The sequence below is a fragment of the Microtus oregoni genome, unplaced genomic scaffold (assembly GCF_018167655.1).
Source record: "Microtus oregoni isolate MIOR12 unplaced genomic scaffold, Mior012 000044F_000, whole genome shotgun sequence".
Classification (NCBI taxonomy): Eukaryota; Metazoa; Chordata; class Mammalia; order Rodentia; family Cricetidae; genus Microtus; species Microtus oregoni.
In genome coordinates, this window is record NW_024543211.1 from 1,159,322 (window position 1) to 1,173,654 (window position 14,333).

Below are 14,333 nucleotides of genomic sequence, written 5' to 3' on the forward strand. Positions count from 1 at the left end.
AAGTCATTAAAAATTGTTTTCATGAATAGGGCTTTTTGCTTTGAGTTTGTTCCTATTTCCAAAATTCAATGAGATATAAATAGACATTAAAATATTTATAGCACTAGATCGATCATGGCTAGGTGACTAAGAAATCTTCATTCCAAGAACTCAGGTCAGATTTTTGACAGCTATCTGTAATTTCTGCTACAAGAAGATCTAAGGTGTTTAACTTTTCCAGGATGCAGAATGAACATTTACAATCCCCACCACCCACACATCACATCATTACAATAAAAACAAATTTTTAAACAATTTTTCACTAATGAAAATTTTTCTTCTGTAAGCATTTATTAATGTAAAATAGGAAACCAGGCATCTTCAGTTCACTTACAGATTTTTTCTTCATGAAGTATTGGTTCATGTAAAGAGAAAGCAAATTAAAACTAGAAGTAAGAGAAACTAATCCTTGTAAGTTGATGGTATCATTTGGGAAGATTTAGGCTATGAGAATTTACATCCATACACACTTCCAGTTCCAATACTCTGCTTTATGTGGAAGAGTACAGCTGTGAATTCTTAAGTTCCAACTTTAGTGCCATGTCTGACACTTTTTGTCATGGCTCTTTCATGGTGATCCTGTTATCCTCTAGAACCATGGCCTGAATAAGATGCTTTTTTTTTCTTTTTTGAGACAGGGTTTCTCTGTTGCTTTGGAGCCTGTCCTGGAACTAGCTCTGTAGACCAGGCTGGTCTCAAACTCACAGAGATCTGCCTGCCTCTGCCTCCCGAGTGCTGGGATTAAAGGCGTGCACCACCACCGCCCCTAAGATGCTTTTATATGTGAAATAGACATCATATCACAAACAAAAAGGAGGCAGTACACATCCATAAATATTTACACTTGTTACATATTCCATGCAGTTGAAGAGAAGTATAAAATCTAAAGGTTACATTCTTGTTCAAATTCATCCTGCAAGTCTTAAAACTCTGAAAGGAAGGATATACTCACTCCCAAAAATTATGCAATACCAACAGCTGTGAAAAGAAGTTTGTCCCACTAGATGTAGCAGTTCTGTTCCTCTCTGAGACAGTCATTACAGCTGGGCTCTGCTCCATTCTTCTGTGAAAGCTTCCCAGCAGTAATGTCTGTTGCTGATCTGCTCCACTCTCCTAAGGGAGTCTCCCATAAGAGGTGTCCATTGCTTCTGTGCTCTTCTGGGCAAAGTGAGTTTCCAAACAGTGATGTCAACTCCACTAGGGATTTCCTGATCCATTCCAGTGAAAGAAGGTGTTCATATAAATCTCAGTCAAGAGATTTATTTGGGAGGGAAGAATCCATAGTGTGACTTCTTCTGCAAGGCTGGAAAGGGGCAGCTGCCAACTGAAGGAGCATATGACTCATATAGGGCTTCTTGGAGCCAGAGAGCTTCTAAGGAGATTTAGAAGGTGGGAATTGCTCAGATTTAAATGCCTGGCTTTGAACAAGATCAGAGATGAGCTGGATTTTGTGCTCTGGGATGTTTGGTTTTGAGCTCAGAAAGACAAGGGTAGATTGTATTTCTTTGGCTCTGGTTTGAAAGCCAAAGCAGATTTCTTTCGCTGTCTGTTTTGATGTTTGTCTGTGTTTTCTCAGTGATATTGTATCTTTCAGTAGTTCTGGATTTAGGGGCAAAGTGTTTTCCTTTGTATCTCATTTCAGTACCAGGTTGCGATTCTTATCCTGGCTCTACCTCCTTCCCATAAGACTTCATAAAATCACAAATAAGGTTTGTCCATCAGTTTCCTGGTGCTAATAAAGTAAAAGCTGGTACCATAATGCCTGAACAGATTGTTGACACTATCATTTTTTACAGAATGAATACTGTTGGTTAATAGACTCTAAGTGTGATGGCTTCAGGTACCTAAAATTATCAGATTGATTAAACACAAAAAGTTTTACTCCTGTAAAAACTGCAAAACATATACCGCATTAAGTTTATTTTTTCACTACAGTATGATTATTCTCATGTTTTTAAAGAGTACACTCCTTAAGTTTACAGTTTCTCTTCAGGATGATTTGTTTCATGTATTTAGAAATTATTGTGCCAAAGGATTTGCCAAATAAATTCCATTCACAAGTTTCTCTCCAATCTGTGTTCTTTTCTGCTTTTGAAGATGAATAAGACATGAAAAGACTTTTCCAAACTCATTTCATGCATACTGTTTCACACCCGTGTGTGTTCTTTTATGCAACTGCAGATGACTGTGATAAGCAAAGGCCTTACAACACTGTTTACATTCATAGGGTTTCAATCCAGAATGTGTTCTTTTATGTAATTGAAGAGCACCCTGTTGAGCAAAGGCCTTCCCACACTGATTACATTCACAGGGTTTCTCTCCAGTATGTGCTCTTTTATGGTTTTGAAGAGTACTGTTTTCAGCAAAGGCCTTACCACACTGACTACATGCATAGGGTTTCTCTCCAGTATGTGTTTTTTCATGCTTTTGAAGATGGCCATGTTGAGCAAAGGCCTTACCACACTGATTACATTCATAGAGTTTCTTTCCAGTATGTGTCCTTTTATGCCTTTGAACTTGAGTATAATATGCAAAGGCCTTACCACACTGATTACACTCATAGGGTTTCTCTCCAGTATGTGTTCTTTTATGATTTTGAAGAGTACTGTATTGAGCAAAGGTTTTACCACACTGATTACATTCATAGGGTTTCTCTCCAGTATGTGTTTTTTTTATGCCTTTGAAGATGACCGTGTTCAGCAAAGGCCTTACCACACTGACTACATTCATAGGGTTTCTCTCCAGAATATGTTCTTTTATGCAATTGAAGAGCACCCTGTTGAGCAAAGGCGTTCCCACACTGATTACATTCAAAGGGTTTCTCTCCAGTATGTGTTCTTTTATGGTTTTGAAGAGTACTGTTTTTAGCAAAGGCCTTACCACACTGACTACATGCATAGGGTTTCTCTCCAGTATGTGTTTTTTTATGCTTTTGAAGATGACCGTGTTGAGTAAAGGCCTTACCACACTGATTACATTCATAAGGTTTCTCTCCAGAATGTGTTCTTTTATGCAATTGAAGAGCACCGTGTTGAGCAAAGGCCTTTCCACACTGATTACATTCAAAGGGTTTCTCTCCAGTATGTGTTCTTTTATGCAATTGAATATTACAGGGCTGTGCAAAGGGTTTACCACACTGATTACATTCACAGGGTTTCTCTTCAGTATGTGTTCTTTTGTGCATTTGAAGAGCATTGTGATGAACAAAGGTTTTATGACACAGATTAGATTCATTCTCAATATCATGTGTTCTTTTATTCCTCTGAAGCTGACTGTCATATGCCAAGGCTTTAACACATTGAGGATGCACGGAAAGTTTTTTTCCAGAATTATTTCTTTCAATCCTGCAAGCATAATTGGAACATATAAGAATGTTACCACATTCAATACACTCTTGAACCTACATATTTCTATGCATTACTTTTATAATTTAGTCCAATTGTAAATAGAAATCAGATATTAAGGTTTTACAACTGTTTAAACTCATGCTTTCTTCTCTTATTAAGTGTTGTTTTGCATTTTTAAGACACCTGTCATGGTAATTCCCTTTATTATGTGGTTTAACTTTTCACATTGACAGAAATATTTTTTTAACATTTATTGATGTATTATGTATACAGTGTTCTGTCTGTGTGTATGTCTCCAGGCCAGAAATTGGCACCAGACCTTATTACAGATGGTTGTAAGCCACCATGTGGTTGCTGGGAATTGAACTCAGGAACTTTGGAAGAGCAGGCAATGCTCTTAACCACTGAGCCATCTCCCCGGCCCCCAAGAAACATTTTTCTATTTGTCATATTTCTCATATTTGAAGAGAACTGGATAACCTCAGAACAACTTTATTACAATCACAAACTGTCCTATACTATGAATTATACTACATTTGCTAACTGAACTAGGACAATCAGAAGTATTTGCACAATTCTAGAACTCATGTGGCTTCTCTGCACTGTGAGTTTGCTTATGTACTAAAAGTGACATGTGAAAACCAATTATTTATATAGTTGAATCAATTTCAGCAAGGGTACTCAACATGGGGACTAATGCTTTCTTCTAATTGTTTACAGAGAGAGGTATGATGCATTTTCCCATATTCCTATGCTCATAGGCTTATATTGAGAGGAATATGTGGTATACACAGTAAGGGAAAAATCACAAACAAACAATTTCCACACTGAATTATCACAGTGTTACTTTCTGTTCCTTGTAGATGTGTGATAGAGGTAATAAAGTTTCTTCACAACAACTGCCACTTAACTCTGACTGCTTCTGTCACCAATCTTAACATAGTAATAAGATGTATATGAGTAATACAAGATTTATGATGTGCTCTTGGTTTTGTAAAAAGTCTTACAGATATACTTATCATCACTTCAATGTGTACACATTTTGTATTATGAGTAGCAAAAAAATTAATGGATTGGCAGTTCTACAGCATAGCTCTCCTGGTGCTATGATTCAAATGGTGATTTCTGTTTAGCCATGTCTAACTTGTCTTTTTAATTAAAAGAATGCCTTGAAAATGCAATTCACTTACATGAAGTTTTATAAGGATTTTTCAAAAGTTAATAATCATAAATGCACTTAAACCTGTGCTTATTCACACTGTTGTCTTTATTTAAATCTTCTAGGACACATTATCATTTCATCAGAGGTTCATTGTTTTCAGCATACACAAGAAAATTACCTTTCCTGTCTTCTAGAACGTTGACAATGTCCTTTACTATTATGTTCTTCCCAAATGTATCCTAAAATGCAGTACCAGAAATGTATGTTATAAAATTGAATACTGTGCAACATTTAAGTAGCTATTTTAAGTAAACCTTAGAACCATGCCTGCGTTATTCACCTCATTCTTCTTATATTTTCTAAATCAAATTATTGAAGAACATCATTATCCAAGGAAAAGTTGTCCCTTTATTTTGAAACATGAAGGAAATTCATTTTTACCTATAGTAGTGAGGTTCCTGTAGGTCTCCAGCATCACATCTTTGTAGAGATTCTTCTGGGAAGGATCCAGCAAATTCCACTCTTCCCGAGTAAAGTTGATATGCACATCATCATAGGTCACTGCCCTCTAAAATATGCCATAAATAATAGTGACATGTAGTGAAAACATTGTAAATGTACACTTCTTTGATAGTATAGTCATATAATTCTGGTGTTCCCTAATAATATTCCAAGACATAGGCAATCATTTTAGAAGGAAATTGAAAAGGAGAGTCTTCTCTGTCATTTCTGTACCCTTTGAATGAGATATCACCTTACAAGAGAAATATCTATTAGCAGAGAGGTGTTGCGGGAGGTCCTTCTCCTCCAGCCTACAGCCTCTGAGATACCAGCCCATTGGGGTGTGGACTCTCTCCCTTTAAAAAAGCAGCCACTTCCCTCTCCTCTCTCTCTTCACTTCCTGCTCTGCCAGCGACTAGACTCCCTTCCTGATTGCACAGAGGGCTGTTGTCTGGGATGGTGATCTGTAAATTTTTTCCCCTTTAAATAAATACCACCTTATTAATCATAATTCCAAACTGGTGTGGCATTGTTTGTGACTTATGCCTTCATCTGTTGCCCCACTTGGGGTTTGAACCCACGACCCTGAGATTAAGAGTCTCATGCTCTACCAACTGAGCTAGCCAGGACCTCCCGTAACAGAGAGAAACAGCGAAAGAGATCAACAGTTCATAGTACAAATGAGAAACTTTTATGAAGATTAACTAACTACAAATAGAAAAATGAGTTGGAGGGCTGGAGAGATGGCTCAGTGGTTAAGAGCATTGCCTGCTCTTCCAAAGGTCCTGAGTTCAATTCCCAGCAACCACATGGTGGCTCACAGCCATCTGTAATGAGGTCTGGTGCCCTCTTCTGGCCTGCAGGCATACACTCAAAACAGAATATTGTATACATGATAAATAAATAAATATTTAAAAAAAATAAGTTGGACAAACTGGGTGTATTGACTCATGCCTTTAAGCTCAGACCTTCAAAAGCAGAGGCAGGTATATTTTTCTCTGAGTTAAATGCCAGACATGTCTATGCAACCAGGTCCAGGACAGGATAGTAAGACTCTATCATCCAAAAAGGGGTGATGCATGCCTTTAATCCCAGCAATCAGGAAGCAGAGTCAGGTGGGTCTCTGTGAGTTTGAGGCCAGCCTGTTCTATGAGAGCTAGTTCCAGGACAGGCTTCAAAGCTACAGAGAAACCTTGTCTCAAAAATCCAATAAAAAAACAACAAAAAAAACAAAAAGGCACTGTCTCCATTGCAAAGATCAGTGAATCAAGCAAGAAGAATAGAAGAACTCAGAAGTTTTTACTGAATTGCCTACAAAGAAGTATGCATTCACTCCACTTCTCTATTTATCTTCCAAACATCCCAAGTGCCCTATTTAAACTGTAATACCAATAACATTTTACAAACGGACCTTTATGTTTAAACAGTTACAAATGGACAGATGAAAAAATTAGCAATATAAATCTTGGGCATAAGTAATAAACACAAGCTGGGAGAGAGATGACTGAGTAGTACCTAGCTTTTGATGGTCTTGAATAGATGTGGCAGAATTGCCAGTACTTATTTGTGGATCATATATTCCAAGTTCACAAACTCTGAGATCCTTTGATCATGTTGAGAACCAGGTACCCATGTCATCCATAGCCATGCCGATGCATCAAATAGTGTTATTAATTTTAAAAATGTAAAGAAAGCATAACAAGCAGGAAGAAGTTCATGCACCTACAATTCAATGACTCCAAATGCTTAGGAAGTACTAATGTCATGCCTAATGAATGACTTCCAGACCCCAAAATGGGGGAAAAATCTACTTCTATCATAGGCAGCACAGACCAGAATACCAAAGAGCAGGTAGAAACCAAGGAATAAACGTGCATCCAACAAAGACAAACAGAGATACTGGCACCTAAACCTGCAGTCACCTCAGACCCAGACAGATACCTGACAACAGCACAATAATATGATCAACAACAGACAGAACAATGTGTCACTACCATATTCAAACTCTCCTACTACAGTACACCCTGAATATTCAAACACAGTCAAAGTACAATTAAGTTAGATCAACTATGAAGATGTTTTATGTACTTAAGAAGGAAGTGAATGAATTCTTTAAAAAAGCAGGGGAAAGATAAATGAAATCTTGGAGAATAATAATAAACCCCTTAAAGAAAGTCAAACAAGCAAACAGTAAACAGAAATGAATATATCATTTCAAGAATTGAAAATTGAAATAGAAGCATGTAAAAAATGCAAGCTGAAGGATTCTGGAGATAAAAAACTAGATAAATGAAAAGGAAAAACTGGGAAATTAACATGAAGTCTATCCTATCTTTGTGAGTCTAAACTTTTATATATAATTTACACACACCATAACTAAGGAAAATGTTAACGATATAATCATTTTCAACTCAATCATAAAACCCAGGGCATAACATTAGCCTGGAAGGTCTGTGGCAGCAAAAGCAGAGCCTCTTTTCCAAAGTAACAAATTTTGAAGTCAAGATACCTTTAAAGTATGTGTGGTGTTACCATTGCAGCCCCCAAATCAAGTGTCTTTCTCTGCAGTCCAAAATTCAAAGAAAGCACAATGTGTAACCCAGACTCTCTGTGTATTTTCTATCTTTTGAATCCCATTAATTGTTTTACTCACTTTTTCTTTAAGTACCTCAGTGTAAATTCCTTAAAAATCTATTTCTAATCTATGACTCTGTCTATATTTATCCTCTCTGTCTTAAGCCCATGGACATTTATCAAATAAACTATCACACACACTCAGAGGCCTTTTTATCGGGAAGTTTTTTACTGTGTATCTGTAATCCTTTTTTGATGAGGAGTGTTTTTGTAATTGAAAGATGCATTTGACTTCCATTTTTGTGCTTTTACAACCCCTCATTTTTAACTTTCTTAGGGTTTATGTAGACTTGGTTGCTTAACATTTGGTGTCCTCATGTAAATGGGGACTACACTTTCATCTTCTGGCTGCCTAGACCCAAATAATCACACACAAATGTAGTAATAAGGGCGGCGGGGCTGCATCCCCAGCACCCCGGCTTCCTGGCTAGCTTATGCCTGAAATAACAACACACAAACTGTATTCATTTAATCACTGCATGGCCCATTTCTATCTAGCCCTTACTGGCTAATTCTGATATTCTGAACAACCCATTTCTAATAAACTGTAGCACCAGTCTTACTGGGAAGATTCTAGCCTATGTCCATCCTGGGTCAGAGCTTCATAGCATGCGTTTGCCTGGGAGCGGGGCATGGCATCTCTCTGAGGCGTCTGCTCCCGAGAGGAGAGTTGTGGAGTCTGAGCCCACTTCCTCTTCCTCCCAGCGTTCTGTTCTGTTTGCTCCTCCCACCTATCTTCTAACCAATAAAATGGGCCAAGGTAGTTCCTTTATTAGCCAATGACCTTCCTCCATCACACGAACTATATAATTACATCAGCATTTTAAAAATGCCTCAGGCATATTCCTAGTTAGATTTTACATGTTCAATTCATCCATCTCTATTAATCAGTGTATCACCACATAATGTTTTGGGATATTTCACCTTCAGTGAATACATGGCATCTCTTTGATCTTCCCAAATAGTGCACCTACCAGTCTCGTCTGTCTTCATTTAAAAAAAAAAAAACCCAAGTAATGAATGCTGGAAAGTAATGAAATTGCTCTCCAACTACAATCAGGTCCTTTTTCATAATTGTGACTCCAGCAGTCCTATTTTCCTGTGTAGTGTACACTCAAAACTGTTGCTTCTATTCTGGACTGAGGTAGAAAACACTCTCCACATGCAAATCCTTTTCCTTTACCTGCAATGGATATACAGTCTCATAACTCAAATTTATTACTTTGAAACTGGTGATAGAATCATTTAATTTAAAATTTTAAAGCTGTAATGTAGGACAAGGTCATTGCTCAGGAGAGGAGAAGAGAGGAACCAAATCCTTTTATGTCAAGATAAGATAGATAGTGTCAAAAAAATTTTCTGAAGGGGGCTGGAGAGATGGCTCAGAGGTTAAGAGCACTGACTGCTCTTCCAGATGTCCTGAGTTCAATTCCCAGCAACCACATGGTGACTTACAGCCATATATAATGAGACCTGGTGCCCCCTTCTGGCTTGCAGGCACACGTGGAAGGAATGCTATACACATAATATAATAAATAAATAAATTTAAAAAAATTCTGAAATACTAGAAGTACAGCAGTTCTAGAATTAATATGACTCCCTAGAGAGAAATCACTCCACATGTTTGCGAGATTAATAAAGAAAAATCATTTAATAATATTCACATACATTTCTGACTAATGCTCAAAGAGGACCCAGGCCAGAATAATTTTTTGCATTTCACATATTTTCTTATCCTTATGTCTTTCAGGTTCAGGCTCCACACTCTGAACAATTTAAATAGGGGTGGAAGGCTACAAGTCTACACACCTGGACAGATGGAAGACTTACACAGTAAAGTCTTCCCAGCATTATTTCTTACATAAACCAGTGACTTTAAACAGTAAGACCATCTTCAGTGACAGGATCATGAGATGTCAGACTTTTCTTCCATTTTTACAAGCTTTTCATTAGCCTCTTAAATGAGTTGATGACCTCGATTTTGGCACATTTCTATGCAGAGTTACAAGATGGAGATTCCAGGGGATGTGAAGAATAGGAAAAGTATAAGGCAGAAAAGATAAAAACAGGTTAGGGAAGTCTTGCACAAGCTATGTCTCATGTCAAGTAAATTTCCTAAGAAGAATAGATTTGGGCTGGAGAGATGGCTCAGCGGTTAACAGTATTGACTGCTCTTTGAGAGGACCTAGATTCAATTCCCAGTACCCACGTGACAGCTCCTAAATATCTGTAAATCCAGTTTCCCAAGATCTGATACCTACATACCAACACATATAAAATAAAATAGAATAACTCATAAAATATCCACTATTTATACTGGCTGAGAAATAACTTGGGGCTCTTTCATATTGACTTTCAGTCCTCTCAGTCTGTTTTATGGTTCTGTCTTCATTTCTTTTAATCTAACATTTCCTCAGTATTGGCATCCCCTCCCAGAGATCCCCCAGCTGAATTCTGTTGGACAGACCAGATGGGGTATCCAACTATGCTTGAAAAAAATTTACTGCAGTTTCTGTATGATGCTGCTTTTGATACAAAGAATTACTTTGCATATTATTTTTTTAATATTTATTTATTTATTATGTATACAATACTCTGTCTGTGTCTATGCCTGCAGGCCAGAAGAGGGCACCAGACCCCATTCCAGATGGTTGTGAGCCACATTTGGTTGCTGGGAATTGAACTCAGGACCTTTGGAAGAGCAGGCAATGCTCTTAACCTCTGAGCCATCTCTCCAGCCCACTACTTTGCATATTCGGTCCATAAATTAAGAGCTTAGCTGGATACAGCCTTACACTTTAGGGCACCTTGTTAAGATTTAAATGTAAAGCAAGGGCCTTCTCTTTAGCTGTGTAAAATCCTTGAAAATCCCTCTTGCTTTCACTACTGGACAGCCATCTGAAACAACCTAGTGCTTGTTTCCAAACAAAAACATAGATTTTTTTCTTTCGTTTTATGTGTTTCTTTTGCACTGTAGATTTGAAGGAGTCAGAGGTAATAACCATTCAGCAGAAGTAATATTTTGTCTAAGATATCAGTCCATTAATTTTTAATCCTGCCTTAGTCACTTTCTTGGGACATAGATTGGGGGCCAAAGTGTCACACAACTGATATCCAGCCAACTTTTTATGAAGTTTTCTAAGCTCCTGTACTTACTTACCAGGCCAAAATAAACCAATAGGGCCACAAGGAATAAAGCCAGGCTTGGGCTGGAGGGACCAGAACAATATGAGGTTATGAGAGCAATCAGAATTATTATATCTTTATCAGAAACAGAAAATAAGGCAATTTCCAAAACAAGACTCAAAGACAGATCTATGAATATATATTATGGTCCCTTAAACAAGAACTACAAGGTTTTAGTCAAAATCAAATTCCAAAAAATCACTGGCCATCATTCATCCCGTACACTCCAGTTCTCCCTTTACCGATAACGGAAAAAGGGTTGGTAAGATGGGCTCTTCCTCCAAAATTCACAAGATTCACTTGACAGCTGGGCAGTGGTGGCACACACCTTTAATCCCAGCACTCGGAGGGGGAGGCAAGCGGATCTCTGCGAGTTCGAGGCCAGAAAGATTTAGAAGAGCTAGTTCCAGGACAGGAACTAAAAAAGCTACAGAGGCTGGGCGGTGGTGGTGCATGCCTTTAATCCCAGCACTCAGGAGGCAGAGGCAGGCAGATCTCTGTGAGTTCGAGGCCAACCTGGTCTACAAGAGCTAGTTCCAGGACAGGAACCGAGAAGCTACGGAGAAACCCTGTCTCAAAAAACACAAAAAAAAAAAAAAAAGAAAAAGAAAAAAAATAAAAAAGCTCCAGAGAAACCCAGTCTCGAAATAAAAACAAAAACAAAAAAAAGATTCACTTGACGCCATCTGATATTTTTGCTTTGTGGCAATAGTTTTGATTATTAAAAGGATTTCATTCAATTATGATAAAGAAAATGATGTCTGTTAGGATCACTTAGACACCATTTTATTTCCTACAATTGGTTATTGCCTCTAAGTCTGTATCAGAATGAGGAAGTATAAACTTTTAAAATGAAATTTCAAGAGAACAGATTTTTAAAGAATCACTGTACATATGAAGTAACTTGCTTTACTCTGACTGCTTTATAAATCACAATTTTGAAAACAAGGTTATTTTTATTTTTTGAGAATGTTTGTGCATGAGACAAAATGCCTGTGATATACAAAAAAATGATTGTCAGATCTCTTGGATTGGGAATAGTAGAGATTTGTTAACCTGCAAACTTGAATGTAGGTTTAAACTCGGGTCATCCACAGGGAAAAAAATATGTGCTGAATCACCTGCCAAGATGCATAATAAATTTTATCAAATAATCCAAGTCTTTCTCAGATTAATAAAAAACAGGAAAAACAAAACATAAAGAAAGAAGTAAAGCCAGGCGGTGGTGGCACACGCCTTTAATCCCAGCACTCAGGAGTCAGAGGCAGGCAGATCTCAGTAAATTTGAGACCAGCCTGGTCTACAAGAGCTAGTTCCAGGACAGGCTCCAAAACCACAGAGAAACCCTGTCTGAAATACCAAAACAAAAAAAAAAAGTAAAGAAATGATTTTTGGGAATATGTGGCATCAGAATTAAGATGATATGTAAGGTAAATCTGTAGCATTAAATGAATACAACTCAATATCTTCATCTAACAATCTATAAGAGGAAAGCTAATCATAAAGTAACATTCACAGTGGAAACACTCAGAATGCTCATTGGGTTTGTGTGTTAATCACATCAACATTTAAGTAGCAAAGACTCAAATGTGAAGATAGCAACAACTGGAACACACAGATAAGCTAGGAAATGGAACGAGGTAGGCATCTAAGATGAAAAAACAATCTGCACAGAAACATCCCCTAAACCTCAAACTTAAGGAACTGATGATGTAACAAATTTTCTGAATAAAATTGGTGAAGGTCCACCATTTTCAAGAAAGTGAATAATAAATTAGATATCAGTTGTAAGTTTACAGATTCACATAATATGCTTTCTGCGTTTTTCACAAAGATCCATCAATCAAGAATGTGAACAATGTTTGTGAAAGAATAAAGGTGTTAAAGAGGAAGAGCTGTGAACAAAAGCAGGAATAAGTAGTCAATTTTGAATCCAAAGACCAAAGTAAACTTACGCAAGGAAAAGTGTGATCTTGGGTATTGCTACCCAGCTATCTTTGATTATATGTGTACAGAAATTAAATAAGCATAAACTGTACAACTTTCACAAAGATATCTCAAAGTGACCCTTAAACTGTTGTTTCTGACCCCCAGTTACTGATCTGTCTTCTGAGATGCAACCACATGATATAGATGTTCTCTTTGCAAATAGAGAAGATCTCTTGTTACAGCTCTCCAGATCCTTGTGCTATCTTCTGGGTGAAGGTAAACACAGTCCTACCGATGTCCAATCCCAAAATAACCTAAAAGATATTTAAAATCTGCTTCCTGCTACATGTATTATGGCAGAATTGGTGGATTGTGCCCTATCTACCTGACTATCACAATGCACACCTGAGAAATCTCTGCACATCAGAAACTCCTTTTGGTCCCCCTTTTAAGCTTCACTGGATCACACCATTGTGGCAAGTGGTAGAATCACATTAACAGAATTCTACTCAAGTATTGCTCAACCAGTTCCTAAACAGTTTGTAATCTTTAGAACAGAAACCTGAAATTGGAAAGCAGTATTCAGATAGTCAATATTCTAGAAATTAGAACTTCAGTTTTCTAATCTCTCTTCCCACTACACAACAAAAGTAGTGCCCATGTGTATACTCTGGACATAGATATAACCAGCACCATATCTTTCCATTCCAGGGCTGCAGAGTCTCCCCTTCCCCACTAAACCTACACACAAGGAAGCTCAGAGAACAAGGGCCACTGCCAGCATGAACCACATAAACCAACATAACTACAGTCTGGCTCATGGTCCTTCCAAGTCACAGCAGAAATAACAGTTCAACCTACCTGCTCTATACACCACCCCCACTCAGTATGGGATAGCTTGTGGTCTTCCTTAAGGCTACCTACTACAGAGGCAGAGGAGAGTCAGGGAAAGAACTCACAAACTATCTGGCCCTGTAGTAATAAAGGGTGGCGGGGCTGCGTCCCCAGCACCCCGGCTGCCTGCTCGGCTAGCTTATGCCCCGAAATAACAACACACAAACTGTATTCATTTAAACACTGCTTGGCCCATTCTCTTCTAGGCTAATTCTCACATATTAATTTAGCCCATTTCTAATCATCTGTGTGTAGCACCCCAAGGTGCGCTTACCGGGGAGATTCTAGCCTAGTCCATCCTGGGTCGGAGCTTCATACCGGGAGCGGGGCATGGCGTCTCTCTCTGAGGGTCTGCTCCCGAGAGAGCTGTGGAGTCTCTGAGCTCACTTCCTCTTCCTCCCAGCTTTCTGTTCTGTTTACTCCTCCCACCTATCCTCTAACCAATAAAATGGGCCAGGGCAGTTCCTTTATTAGCCAATGACCTTCCTCCATCATGGCCCTAGTACTCTTAGTTGCCAAGGCTTCCCAGAATTCCCTCATTGGCTACGGACCTCCCAGCTGGGACTCACAATATTAGCAGCTCCTCTACTGGAGGATCAGAGATCAAATGACTCAGTCAGCACAGCCCTTCCATTTCTGCC

The 14,333-nt window shown here is 38.3% G+C and overlaps 1 pseudogene; it reads right to left on the reverse strand.

The window, feature by feature from the left end:
• Positions 1-2,355: 2,355 nt before the first annotated feature.
• On the reverse strand, positions 2,356-5,116 carry LOC121434599 (annotated as a pseudogene).
• Between the last annotated feature and the right edge of the window lie 9,217 nt (positions 5,117-14,333).